This window comes from Arachis ipaensis, chromosome B6 (genome assembly GCF_059453495.1).
Source record: "Arachis ipaensis isolate K30076 ecotype BB chromosome B6, ASM5945349v1, whole genome shotgun sequence".
NCBI classification, from domain to species: Eukaryota; Viridiplantae; Streptophyta; class Magnoliopsida; order Fabales; family Fabaceae; genus Arachis; species Arachis ipaensis.
Window position 1 is genome coordinate 79299629 of NC_142441.1, and position 14977 is coordinate 79314605.

General features: G+C 39.7%; 1 non-coding gene across 1 annotated transcript; it reads left to right on the top strand.

The window, feature by feature from the left end:
• The first annotated feature begins 13832 nt into the window (after positions 1-13832).
• On the top strand, positions 13833-13940 carry LOC148561472 (small nucleolar RNA R71). Its single transcript, XR_015887454.1, has one exon. It is a non-coding gene; the product is annotated as a small nucleolar RNA R71 (small nucleolar RNA).
• Positions 13941-14977: the final 1037 nt, after the last annotated feature.

A 14977-nucleotide genomic window follows, 5' to 3' on the forward strand; every position in this document is an offset into this window, starting at 1 on the left:
CCCTACATATGATGAGGTCCAAAAAGATTTTGTAGAACAAGAAGAGAGGAAAGTGAAACAGTAAAAGGAGACACTCAAGAAGAAGATGGAAGATGGTGGTTTCTGGAAGAAGCTTCTTGGAAAAGGCAAGGGAAATGGGAGCACAAGCAATCAAGAAGGAGAGCATGGACATCCACAAGAGTAAAAGGTGGTGGAGTTCCTTCTTTGGTCCTTCTTTTTCTATGCTTTAAATAAGGAAGATCTTGTATGAAATAGAACTTGCTTCCATGTTAGTTTAAACCTTTTTGAATTCTTTTTTTTTAGTTTGTGTGATGAAGAGGTCTTTGTGTGCTGGTCTTTATGTTACTGCACCATTTCTTTACTTACTTGTATGCTTGTCCCTTTTGAATCAAATGAAAAAAGAATGATTGTTTTCAAAAGACCAGAGAAGAGTTCATATTAGGGAGTAAATCCATGAGGTTGTGGTATGGTCATAAGTTAGCTAAGTTGGTTCAACCACAAGGTGGGAAGACAACTATCTGTCATGAATACTATGCCTGAGACACACCCCATGAGACTAGCTAAGTAAGAAGATCCTAATAAGAAAAAGGGAAAGAACAATCAAGGTTGAGGAATAAAAGAAAAAGAGTAAGCAATAAGGCTAGGCACCAATAGTTTTAAATCTTGAGGCATGTGTCTGTGGTGTTCCTGTGTGAGGGATCTACTTAGATGAATAAGCTCTTAGGAGTGCCTTATCACTTGGTAACTTGGGTTAACTAACTCGAGATTATCAGCTGAAAGTCCACTATCAAGAGTAACCCTCACCACAGAACATTTAGTAACCCAAAGAGGTGCTGAACACCAAGGCCTCAAGTAAAGAAAAAGAATAAACTATATGCCTGTGGTGTGCATGTATGGGGGAAAGACTTGAGCAAGTAAGTCCTTAGGGGTGTCTCAACACCTAGCACCTTGAACTAACTGGTTCGGGAGTGTTGGCTGAAAGCTTATCTTAAAGAGTTGCCCCCTTACAGAACACTTAGCCTGAAGGACACCAATAAGCCCAGAAATGACAATAAAAGGATCAATGAATAAAAGTCTCATGGGATGTAAGCAAAGTGACTATTGTAGGGCATGATAAAGGTCTGAAAGCCAGGAATGAACCTAAGTTGCCATGCATGAAACCACCATAAAATCAGTGACATGACTTCCACAAGAATGACTCATTTCTCTTGGCATTTCATTCATCATTCTCTTGTTCCAGTACTTGCTTAGGGACAAGCAAGCTTTAAGTTTGGTGTTGTGATGCCAGGGCATTTTGGCCAGTTTCACTGACCTTTTCTTTACTGTTTTTAGGGTAGTTTCATGAATTTTCTTAGGAAATAAGCTAGTTTTGGGTAGATATTCACTTACACCTGGATTCAAGCATACATTGTGCATTTTACATGATTTCATGAGGATTTTGCATGAATTTAGTGACAAATTGTATGCTGTATTACCCATGACTTGGACTAGAACTTTGATGCACTCTATTGCTTGATTTCAGGACCAAAGGAAGCAAGGAATGGGAGGTAACTTGCAAAGTTAATGAGAAAACTGACTTCCAATAATGTCAACGTTAGTGACACTCAACATTGTCACTAACGTTGGAAGGAGCCACACAAGCCACTATGAGCCACGTTAACTACCACGTTAACTTAGTTAACGTGGAAGCTAACGTGGATGAGTAAATAATGAGCCAACGTTAGTGACACTCAATATTGTCACTAACGTTGGGGATGGCTAAGCATGGCCACGTTAAAGAGCCACGTTAACTAACTTAACGTGGGCTCTAACGTGAGACATGGGGGCACGTTGGAACGTTAGTGACAATGTTGAGTGTCACTAACGTTCTCGAAGGATGGCAAGCCCACGTTAAAGAGCCACGTTAACTAAGTTAACGTGAGCTCTAACGTAGGAACAATGGGGGCTTTTCAACGTTATTGGGAAAGTTAAGCCCCAATAACGTGTGCAAAGGACCTAGAGGCAACATTAGTGGCAACGTTTGTGCCACTAATGTTGAAGTTAACGTGGCTTTTACTTAGGAACGTTAGTGAGAAAGTTGATTGTCACTAACGTTCTCGAACTCATATTTTCACTAAACGTTAACACCCCTAACGCCCTGAGCTCAAGTCTTTGCCCACTTCACACTTTCTCTCTACAAGTAAAGCCAAGCCCAAATGAAGAAAAGAACTGCTTCAAACTCAAGATCCAAAGGCCCAAGACTTGAAGAGCCAACTAGAAGATGAGAAGAGTAGTATATATAGGAGTAGTTTTGAATTATTTTAGGGAGTTTCGGAAGTTGGAAAATAGCATATTACTACTTCCTGTATTTACTTTCTCTGCACTTCTAGTTTTCATTATGTATTCTCCATCTTTGTTTTCATTTTCCAGAGCTATGAACAACTAAACCCCTTTCATTGGGTTAGGGAGCTCTGTCGTAATTTGATGGATTAATACTAGTTTTCATTATTCTTCTTCTATCTTTTCTCTTAATTTTACTTGAAAGCTTTCGATCTTCATCCAATTGGATAGTTATCTTGGAAAAGAAACTATTCATACTTGGATCTCTTCAGAACCTTGGAAGAGAAATGAAGAGATCAAGCTAGAAATGCTTTCTCATGCTGGACCAAATTGGGTTTGGATGGATATGTGACTATAATCCTCTCAATGCTTGATTTGAAAAATGCATGTGGTATAATCAGTGACCATACTTCATCTCTTCTCATGAGCAATTGACCAAGGAATTGGCTATTGATCAAGATTTGAGAGATTGAATTACAAGAAATTGTAATTCAATCACTTAAGATTGCCAAGGAGATCAATGAGTGCATTGATTGAGGAAGAGATGTAAATGAGATTGATCCGGAGAATGCAACATCTCCTAAGCCCAATGAACTCCCCATTTCTGATCTTACCCATTCTCTTTAATTTCTGTCATTTACATTTATGAGCAATTCCCCCATTCCCATTTAAGATTTTGCAATTTACTTTCTGCCATTTACTTTTCCGCCATTTAATTTTCTGCAATTCTCAACTTAATTCCTGATTAGCTCAAGTAGAACATTCCTCTAATTAAAGTTGCTTGATCAATGAATCTTTGTGGGATTCGACCTCACTCTATTGTGAGTTTTTACTTGACGACAAATTCGGTACACTTGCCGAAGGAAATTTGTTATGAGACAAGTTTTCCGTGCATCAGTATTTCTTCATGGTGGGATCCTTGGCCGGATAGCTCCCTTCTATTTGTGAGGTGATTACTTGTGAGTCGCTGAATATGGTAAGGTTTTGAGCCTAATTAATCCCTTTTATTCTTAATATTAGCACATCACTACCCCTAAGTGAAAAACAATAAATATCCCTTAATTTGGATCTTTGATTAGCTTAGGCTAGTGAGGGTGTGTATCATTTGGGTATGGAAAACTTGCAACATTGGTTGAGGTAAAAGTATAATTTTTATTTTTGTTAAAAATATTGGGAATTGGGTACATATAAATGCACTATATGTAAAACGATATGCATTGATATGTTTGTATATACTTTAGAAAAAAATGATAAAGAAAAAGAAAAAAAGATATATATATATATATATATATATATATATATATATATATATATATAAGAAAAAAAGAGATACAAAAAAAAGAGAAAAAGAAATAAAAAGGGGACAAAAATGCCCCAAAGTAAAGTTCAATAAAAATCAATACATATGGAATGTGAATTAAAAAGAATGCATGAGTATGTGAAAAAGTGGGAATTATGGGTAGCTAGGCTGTGTATTAGAATTGTATAGGTTGTTATATGTGTTAGGTGAGAGCTTAGGCTAATCAAAGATTCAAATTTCAAGCTCACTTGACCATATGCATACTACCTTGACCCTAGCCCCATTACAACCTATGAATAAGTCCTCATGATGAATGTATGCATGCATTGAATAATTGTTGATTGTTAGATGAAAAACAAATCATAGAAAGCATGATTAGAAGAGAATTGAGTGATCGACCCTATACACTTAAGCGACTAGAGCGGATACACTTCCGGTGAGGGTTCGATGCTCAATTCCTTGTTCCCGGCTTTCATGAGCTTTTCTTCTTGCAAGTCTACTTGTACTTTATTTTGATATTCAAATTGGTAGGATTCATAAATCATCATACTACTCAGCCCTACATGTGCATATGTGTTCTTGGAGATTGATTTGCTTTTAACCAAGTAGGTAGAATCATTTTGCATATAGTTACATTCATGTAGATAGGTGCATATAGTTTATTTGCATTGACTAAATGTTCATACCCTTTTCTTGTCCTTCTTTATTATTAGCATGAGGACATGCTTAGTTTAAGTGTGGGGAGATTTGATAAACCCCAATTTTATGGTTTATCTTGTGCTTAATTTGGGGGATTTTATCAACTTTTCTCACATTTATTCAATGAAATAGCATGGTTTTGCAATTCTCCCTGAATTTGTGCTTAAGTGTGAAAACATACTTTTTCGGCCATAAAATAGCTAAATTTAACTCACTTTAATTCCATTCGATGCCTTGATATGTTTGTTGAGTGATTTCAGGTTCATAAGGCAAGTATTGGATGGAAGAAGTGAGGAGAAAAGCATGCAAAGTGGGAGAACTCATGAAGAAATGAAGGAACCGTAAAGCTGTCAAGCCTGACCTCTTCGCACTCAATCGATCATAACTTGAGGTACAGAGGTCCAAATGAGGCGGTTTTAGTTGCCTTAGAAAGCTAACATTCGGGGCTTCGAAATTATATAAAATTTTCCATAGTTTCCTGATGTATAGAGGCGCGCACGTACCATGTACACGTGTGCACCGATGCTGCACATGGCCCATTAAAAGTGAAATTGTGGCCAGCGATTTTGCAGCTCATTTTGGGCCCAATCCAACCCATTTCTGATGCTATTTCTTGCAGAATTCAAGCTTGGGCAAGGGGGAAGCAATTTTTTGGTAGTAGAGCATCATGTAGGTTAGTTTCTAGAGAGAGAAGCTCCCTCTTCTCTCTATAATTAGGTTAGGTTAATCTCTCTTAAATCTAGGTCAATTTTCATGTTTTCATCTTATTTCCTTCATAATTTCTTGTTTCTATTACTTGATTCTCTTAATTTTTATGTTAATTTCTCTTTTATGTTTCTTTTGTGATGATAAACTCATGTTGGATTTGATTTACATTTAATGAAATTTGATGTTGATGTTTCTTTTTAATTGTTGAGTTGAGTTGTGAATTTACTTTTCTTGCAATTTATGATGTTTACTTTTGTTGCACACTAAGTGTTTGATAAAATGTTTCCTTTAGTTTTTGAGTAGTTTTCTTTACTCTTGGCCTAGGCTAAGAGAATTGAGTGACCTTGAATCATTGGGTCTCGATGATTTCGTGATTTGAGAATCCTTGTTGATCAATTTGATACTCATTGACATTAACCAACTACTAATCTAATTAGTAGATAGGTTGGGACTTATGGGTTGATGTTGATCAAGCCATTTGATATACTTCAAGTATAGAAGTACACTTAATGAGCTTGGTTCCTCATAATTATCAATATTTGGTTTGTAGACAAGGATGGTGATCTCAATTACCTAAGTCTAGTCAAGAGTTCTTTTGCTTTATTTCATTAGTTCTTATCATTTACTTTCTTGTTATTTACTTTCTTGCAAAAAATATAAAATCAAACCCCCTTGCATTTTTATAGCCAATAATTGATCACTTTATTGCAATTCCTTGTGAGACGACCCGAGGTCTAAATACTTCGGTTAATTTTCATTAGGGTTTGTTACTTGTGACAACCAAATTTTTTATTGGAAGGATTGTTTGTTGGTGTAGAACTATACTTGCAACGAGAATTCATTCATTTGAGGAAATTCTATACCGAAACGACAATTTTCTTAAATCATTGTGTGTAATGGGATGCATCCAAGTGGCTGAATTGGTGTGTTTCCGAGCCCGAATAGGCTATTAGGATATGCTCTGAGCACTTTTTTCTTGTAGGCCGAGCTTGTCGAAGGCGGATTTGAATAGGATATCTGCAGAGCTTCCTTCGTCTACCAGTGTTCGGTGGAGATTGCGTTGGCGAGTATGATGGTAACGACCACGGGTCATCATGCCCTGGGATGATGCCTGTGGTGTTTTCTTGAGTGAAGGTAATAGTGGAGAGGTCGACCGACCTGTCCCTTCCTCCGACATGGTACACCTCTTTAAGGTGTCTTTTGCGGGATGACTTGGGGATCCTTCCTCCTGTGAATCCTCCATTTATCATGTGAATATGTCTCTCAGGGGTGTGAGGGGGACATTCAGCTCGTTCGCCCTCTTCACCCATTCTTCTCTTTTTTGGTTCGTCTGCTCTGTTGGCTAAGAACTGATCTAGTCTCCCTTCTCTTGCCAGTTTTTCTATGACATTCTTCAGGTCATAGAACTCGTTCGTAGGGTGCCCGTAGATTTGGTGGTATTCGTAATACTCTGTCTGACTTCCTCCTCTCTTGTGTTTGATCGGGCGAGGGGGTGGGATCTTCTCAGTGTTGCATATCTCTCGGTAGATATCCACAAGAGACACCCAAATAGGGGTGTAATTATGATACTTTCTAGGTTTCTTAGTGGGTTGGTCTTTTTTCTTCCTGGACTCCTTATCCTTGTCCCGTGGTGGGTAGGAGAATCCGGTATTTAAAGCTTCTCCTAATCGGGAGTTCTCCTCCATATTGATGTACTTTTCTGTCCGTTCTTGTACCTCGTTCAGAGATGTGGGGTGTTTTTTGGATATGGAGTGGCTAAAGAGTCCTTCCCGGAGACCGTTGATGAGTCCCATAATTGCTGCTTCTGTAGGGAGATTCTGTATATCAAGGCATGCTTTATTAAATCTCTTCATATAACTGCGGAGGCTTTCCCGATCTCTTAGCTTGATCCCTAGTAGGCTTAGAGCGTGCTTGGTTTTGTCTTTCTAGATGGAGAACCTGGCTAAGAACTTCCTGGCGAGATCATCAAAACTTGTGATCGACCTTGGTGGCAAGCTGTCGTTTTAGTCAAGGTGGTTGGAAAAGCTTTGCAACGGGTTGCATCTGAGGCATTCGTGAGGTACATCCGACTTTTGAAGTTGCTAAGGTGTGACTTGGGTCGGACGTACCATCATATGGGGTCATGTCCGGGACTTTGAAGTCCTTCGGGACCTTAGCCTTCATGATTTCTTTTATGAATGGGTCTTGGTCCTTGTGGGGGCTATCTTCGCAGTTGGACCGAGCGGTGGTGCACGAAATTGTGATCTCCAGGCTCGAACAAATCCTGGTAATGGCTCCAGAGCTTGGTGCTCTGATCTTAATTCATAATTGTCACAACTTCGATACAACTAACCAGCAAGTGCACTGGGTCGTCCAAGTAATACCTTACGTGAGTAAGGGTCGAATCCCACGGAGATTGTTGGTATGAAGCAAGCTATGGTCACCTTGTAAATCTCAGTCAGGCAGATATAAAGTGATAAAGGTGTTTTCGAATATGATATAATAAAAGAGGGATAGAGATACTTATGTAAATCATTGGTAGGAATTTCAGATAAGTGAATGGAGATGCTTTTCGTTCCTCTGAACCTCTGCTTTCCTGCTATCTTCATCCAATCAGTCTTACTCCTTTCCATGGCTGGCTTTATGTGATACATCACCACTGTCAATGGCTACTTTCGGTCATCTCACGGGAAAATGATCCAATGCCCTGTCACGGCACGGCTAATCATCTGGAGGCATCACCCTTGTCAATGGCTTCATCTTATCCTCTCAGTGAATAATATGCTCACGCACCCTGTCACGGCACGGCTATTCATCAGTCGGTTCTCGATCATGCTGGAATAGGATTTACTATCCTTTTGCGTCTGTAACTAACGCCCTGCAATCGCGAGTTAGGAGCTCGTCACAGTCATTCAATCATTGAATCCTACTCGGAATAGCATAGACAAGGTTTAGACCTTCCGGATTCTCTTGAATGCTGCCATCATTCTAGCTTACGCCACGAAGATTCTGGTTAGGAGATCTAAGAGATACTCATTCTAGCTTATTTCATGTAGAACAGAAGTGTTTGTCAGACACGCGTTCATAAGGGAGAAGGATGATGAGCGTCACACATAATCATCACCTTCATCACGTTCTTGGGTGCGAATGGATATCTTAGAAGCGAAATAAGAAGAATTGAATAGAAAACAGTAGTACTTTGCATTAATCTTTGAGGGACAGCAGAGCTCCACACCTTAATCCATGGAGTGTAGAAACTCTACCGTTAAAAATACATAAGTGAAGGTCCAGGCATGGCCGAGATGGCCAGCCCCCTAAAACGTGATCAAAGGATCATAAGGTAATCCAAAGATTCTTAATACAATAGTAAGAGGTCCTATTTATAATAAACTAGCTACTAGGGTTTACATGAGTAAGTAATTGATGCATAAATCCACTTCCGGGGCCCACTTGGTGTGTGTTTGGGCTGAACTTAAGTGTTCCACGTGCAGAGGCCATTTGTGGAGTTGAACGCCAGTTTCTGTGCCAGTTTGGGCGTTCAACTCTGGTTTTGGATCCTTTTCTGGCGCTGGACGCTAGATTTGGGCAGAAGGCTGGCGTTGAACGCCAGTTTACGTCGTCAATTCTTGGCCAAAGTATGTACTATTATATATTGCTGGAAAGCCCTGGATGTCTACTTTCCAACGCAATTGGAAGCGCGCCATTTTGAGTTCTGTAGCTCCAGAAAATCCACTTTGAGTGCAGGGAGGTCAGAATCCAACAGTATCAGCAGTCCTTTTTCAACCTCTGAATCTGATTTTTGCTCAAGTCCCTCAATTTCAGCCAGAAAATACCTGAAATCACAGAAAAACACACAAACTCATAGTAAAGTCCAGAAATGTGAATTTAACACAAAATCTATTAAAAACATCCCTAAAAGTAACTAGATCCTACTAAAAACATACTAAAAACAATGTCAAAAAGCGTATAAATTATCCGCTCATCACAACACCAAACTTAAATTGTTGCTTGTCCCCAAGCAACTGAAAATCAAAATAGGATAAAAAGAATAGAATATACTATAAATTCCAAACTATCAATGAAACATAGCTGTAATCATATGAGCGGGACTTATAGCTTTTTGCCTCTTGAATAGTTTTGGCATCTCACTTTATCCATTGAAGTTTAGAATGATTGGCATCTATAGGAACTTCAGATTTCGAATAGTGTTATTGACTCTCCTAGTTCAGTATGATGATTTTTGAACACAGCTTCTTTATGAGTCTTGGCCGTGGCCCTAAGCACTTTGTTTTCCAGTATTACCACCGGCTACATAAATGCCACAGACACATAATTGGGTGAACCTTTTCAGATTGTGACTCAGCTTTGCTGAAGTCCCCAATTAGAGGTGTCCAAGGTTCTTAAGCACACTCTTTGTTTTTGCTTTGGACCTTGACTTTAACCGCTCAGTCTCAAGTTTTCACTTGACACCTACACGCCACAAGCACATGGTTAGGGACAGCTTGGTTTAGCCGCTTAGACCAGGATTTTATTCCTTTAGGCCCTCCTATCCACTGATGCTCAAAGCCTTGGGATCCTTTTTATTTGCCCTTGCCTTTTGGTTTTAAGGGTTATTGGCTTTTTCTGCTTGCTTTTTCTTTTTCTCTTTTTTTTTTTATAAATATTTTTTTTTTCTGCAAGCTTTGTTCTTTGCTGCTTTTTCTTGCTTCAAGAATCATTTTTATGATTTTTCAGATTATCAAATAACATGTCTCCTAGTCATCATTCTTTCAAGAGCCAACATATTTAACATTCTTAAACAACAACTTCAAAACACATATGCACTGTTCAAGCATACATTCAGAAAACAAGAAGCATTGTCACCACATCAATATAATTAAGCTAAGTTCAAGGATAAATTCGAAACTCATGTACTTCTTGTTCTTTTGAATTAAAACATTTTTCATTTAAGAGAGGTGATGGATTCGTAGGACATTCATATCTTTAAGACATAGTTACTAACTACTAATGATCATGTAATGAAGACACAAACATAGATAAGCACATAACATAGAGAACGAAAAACAGAAGAAATAAGAACAAGGAATGAATCCACCTTAGTGATGGTGGCGTTTCCTTCTTGAGGAACCAATGATGTCCTTGAGCTCTTCTATGTCTCTTCCTTGTCTTTGTTGCTCCTCCCTCATTGCTTTTTGATCTTCTCTTATTTCATGAAGCATGATGGAGTGCTCTTGATGTTCCACCCTTAGTTGTCCCATATTGGAACTCAATTCTTCTAGGGAGGTGTTGATGTGCTCCCAATAGTTTTGTGGAGGAAAGTGCATTTGAGGGATTTCCGGGATCTCATGGAAATGAGCTTCTTGTGCCTCTTGAGCTCCATGACTGGGCTCTCTTGCTTGCTCCATCTTTTTCTTAGTGATGGGCTTGTCCTCTTTAATGAGGATATCTCCCTCTATGTCAATCCCAGCTGAATTGCATAGGTGGCAAATGAGGTGAGGAAAGGCTAACCTTGCCATAGTGGAGGACTTGTCAGCCACCTTGTAGAGTTCTTGAGGTATAATCTCATGAACTTCCACCTCTTCTCCAATCATGATGCTATGGATCATGATGGCCCGGTCTATAGTAACTTCAGACCGGTTGCTAGTGGGAATGATTGAGCATTGAATAAACTCCAGCCATCCTCTAGCAGTAGGCTTGAGGTCCAATCTTCTTAGTTGAACCGGTTTGCCTTTGGGGTCAATCTTCCATTGAGCTCCTTCTACACATATGTCCATAAGGACTTGGTCCAACCTTTGATCAAAGTTGACTCTCCTTGTGTAGGGGCGTGCGTTCTCTTCCATGTATGGCAAGTTGAACGCCAACCTCACATTCTCCGGACTAAAATCTAAGTATTTCCCCCGAACCATTGTAACATAGTTCTTTGGATCCGGGTTCTTAATTTGATCATGGTTCTTGGTGATCCATGCATTGGCATAAAATTCTTGAACCATTAGGATGCCGACTTGTTGGATGGGATTTGTTAGAACTTCCCAACCTCTTCTTTGAATTTCATGTTGGATCTCCGGATACTCATTTCTTTTGAGTTTAAAAGGGACCTCAGGGATCACCTTCTTCTTGGCCACAACATCATAGAAGTGGTCTTGATGGGATTTGGAGATGAATCTTTCCATCTCCCATGACTCGGATGTGGAAGCTTTTGTCTTCCCTTTCCCTCTTCTAGAGGATTCTCCGGTCTTAGGTGCCATCAATGGTAATGGAAACACAAAAAAGCTATGCTTTTACCACACCAAACTTAGAATATTGCTCGCCCTCGAGCAATAAACAAAAGAATAGAAGAAGAAGAAGAAGAAATATGGAGAGGGAGATGTGGTTTCGGCCAAGAGGAGTGTAGAGGGGTTTGTTGTGTGAATTTGAAGAAGAATGGATGGCTTTATATAGGGAAGGGAGGGGGGGTTAAGGTTCAGCCATATGGGTGGGTTTGGGTGGGAAATTGGTTTTGAATTTTGAAGGTAGGTGGAGTTTATGAGGTAGGTTTATGGGGAAGAGTGGATGGATGTGAGTGGTGAAGGTTTAGTGGGGAAGAGAGATTGAGGTGATTGGTGAGGGGTTTTTAGGGAAGAGTGTTTGTGGGGTTGCGTGAAAAAGAGTGGTGAGAAGAAGTGAGTGGAGGTAGGTGGGGATCCTGTGGGGTCCACAGATCCTGAGGTTTTCAAGGATTTACATCCCTGCACCCCTTAGGCATGTAAAAATGCCTTTGTATCCAACTCTGGGCGTTCAGCGCCAGGTTGGTGGCCATTTTGGGTGTTCAACGCCCATTTGTGTGCCATTTCTGGCGTTGAACGCCAGAACCATGCCTGTTCTGGCGTTCAGCGCCCAGAAGCTGCCCATTTTGGGCGTTCAGCGCCAGAACCATGCTCTGTTCTGGCGCTGAACGCCAGACAGATGCTCCTCCAGGGTGTGATTTTTCTTCTGCTGTTTTTGATTCCGTTTTCAATTTTTATATTTATTTTGTGACTCCACATGATCATGACCCTAAGAAAACATGAAAAACAATAAAAATAAGAATTAGATAAACATTGGGTTGCCTCCCAACAAGCGCTTCTTTAATGTCAATAGCTTGACAGTGGGCTCTCATGGAGCCTCACAGATGTGCAGAGCTTTGTTGAGACTCTCCAACGCCAAACTTAGAGTTTGGATATGGGAGTTCAACACCAAACTTAGAGTTTGGTTGTGGCCTCCCAACACCAAACTTAGAGTTTGACTGTGGGGGCTCTGGTTGACTCTGCTTTGAGAGAAGCTTTTCAAGCTTCCTCTCCATGGTTGCAGAGGGAGATCCTTGAGTTTTGAATCCAAGGGAGTTCTCATTCCATTGAAGGACTATTTCACCTCTGTCAACGTCAATCACAGCTCTTGCTGTGGCCAGGAAAGGTCTTCCTAGGATGATGGATTCATCCTCTTCCTTTCCAGTATCCAGGACTATGAAATCAGTAGGTATGTAAAGGCCTTCAACCATTACTAATACATCTTCTACTTGTCCATAAGCCTGTTTTCTTGAGCTGTCTGCCATCTCTAATGAGATTTTAGCAGCTTGCACCCCATAGATTCCCAGTTTCTCTATTACAGAGAGGGGCATGAGGTTTATTCCTGAACCAAGGTCACACAGAGCCTTAAAGATCATGGTGCCTATGGTACAGGGTATTATGAACTTTCCAGGATCCTGTCTCTTCTGAGACAATGTCAGTTGATCCAGATCACTTAGTTCATTGATGAACAAGGGCGGTTCAACTTCCCAAGTATCAATGCCAAATAATTTGGCATTCAGCTTCATGATTGCACCAAGAAACTTGGCAGTTTGCTCTTCTGTAACATCCTCATTCTCTTCTGAAGAGGAATACTCATCAGAGCTCATGAAGGGTATAAGGAGGTTCAATGGAATCTCTATGGTCTCTAGATGAGCCTCAGAGTCCTTTGGTTCCTCAGAGGGAAGCTCCTTATTGATCACTGGACGTCCCAGAAGGTCTTCCTCCTTGGGATTCACGTCCTCTCCTCTCCTCACAGGTTCGGCCATGGCGCTTATGTCAATGGCCTTGCACTCTCCTTTTGGGTTCTCTTCTGTATTGCTTGGGAGAGTACTAGGAGGGATTTCAGTGATCCTTTTACTCAGCTGGCCCACTTGTGCTTCCACATTTCTAATGGAAGACCTTGTTTCATTCATGAAACTTACAGTGGCCTTAGATAGATCAGAGACTAGATTTGCTAAATTAGAAGCATTTTGTTCAGAGTTCTCTGTCTGTTGCTGAGTTGATGATGGAAAAGGTTTGCTATTGCTAAACCTGTTTCTTCCACCATTATTAAAGCCTTGTTGGGGCTTTTGATCTTTCCATGAGAAATTTGGATGATTTCTCCATGTTGAGTTATAGGTGTTTCCATAAGGGTCACCTAAGTAGTTCACCTTTGCTATTGCAGGGTTCTCAGGATCATAGGCTTCTTCTTCAGAAGATGCCTCTTGAGTACTGTTGGATGCAGCTTGCATTCCATGCAGACTCTGAGAAATCATATTGACTTGCTGAGTCAATATTTTGTTCTGAGCCAATATGGCATTCAGAGTATCAACTTCAAGAACTTCCTTCTTCATAGGCATCCCATTACTCATAGGATTCCTTTCAGAAGTGTACATGAACTGGTTATTAGCAACCATGTCAATGAGTTCTTGAGCTTCTGCAGGCGTTTTCTTTAGGTGAATGGATCCACCTGCAGAGGTGTCCAGTGACATCTTTGATAGCTCAGATAAACCATCATAGAATATATCTAGGATGGTCCATTCTGAAAGCATGTCAGAAGGACACTTTTTGGTCAACTATTTGTATCTTTCCCAAGCTTCATAGAGGGATTCACCTTCTTTCTGTCTTAAGGTTTGAACATCAGCTCTAAGCTTGCTCAGCTTTTGAAGAGGAAAGTACTTGGCTAAGAAAGTCGTGACCAGCTTATCCCAAGAGTTCAGGCTGTCTCTAGGTTGAGAATCCAACCATAATCTAGCTCTGTCTCTTACAGCAAAAGGGAAAAGCATGAGCCTATAGACTTCAGGATCTACTCCATTAGTCTTAACAGTATCACATATCTGCAAGAATTCAGTTATGAACTGAAAAGGATCTTCAGATGGAAGTCCATGAAACTTGCAGTTCTGCTGCATCAGAGAAACTAATTGAGGTTTCAGCTCAAAGTTGTTTGCTCCAATGGCAGGAATGGAGATGCTTCTTCCATGTAAATTGGAATTAAGTGCAGTAAAGTCACCAAGCATCTTCCTTACATTATTATTGTTTTCGGCTGCCATCTTCTCTGCCTGTTCAAAATTTTCTGAAAGATTATCTCTGGATTGTTGTATTTTAGCTTCTCTTAATTTTCTCTTTAGAGTCCTTTCAGGTTCTGGATCTGCTTCCACAAGAATGTTCTTATCCTTGCTCCTGCTCATATGACAAAGAAGAAGGCACAGAAAAATAATAATAATAATAGAGATCCTTTATACCACAGTATAGGGATTCCTGTGTGAGTGGAAGAAGAGGGGGAGACAAAGAATGTAATATAATGGAAGAAACACAACTGTGAGGATGGAAGAGAGGTGAGATGAGATGTTAGGATATGAATGAATAAATAGAATGAGATGGGGGAGGGATAATTTTTGAAAATTATTTTGAAAAAGAGTTAGTGATTTTTGAAAATAGTTTTTGAAAAATTTTAGTATTTTTTTCGAAATTTTTTTTGAAATCAAAAATAAAAAATAAAAATAATTAGTTAATTAAAAAGAAGTTTTTGAAAAAAGGGGAAGATATTTTCAAAAATTAGAAAGAGAGAATTAGTTAGGTGGTTTTGAAAAAGTTAAGAAACAAACAAAAAGTTAGTTAGTTAGTTGAAACAATTTTTGAAAAGATAAGAAGTTAGGAAGTTAGAAAAGATATTTTGAAAAGATATTTTTGA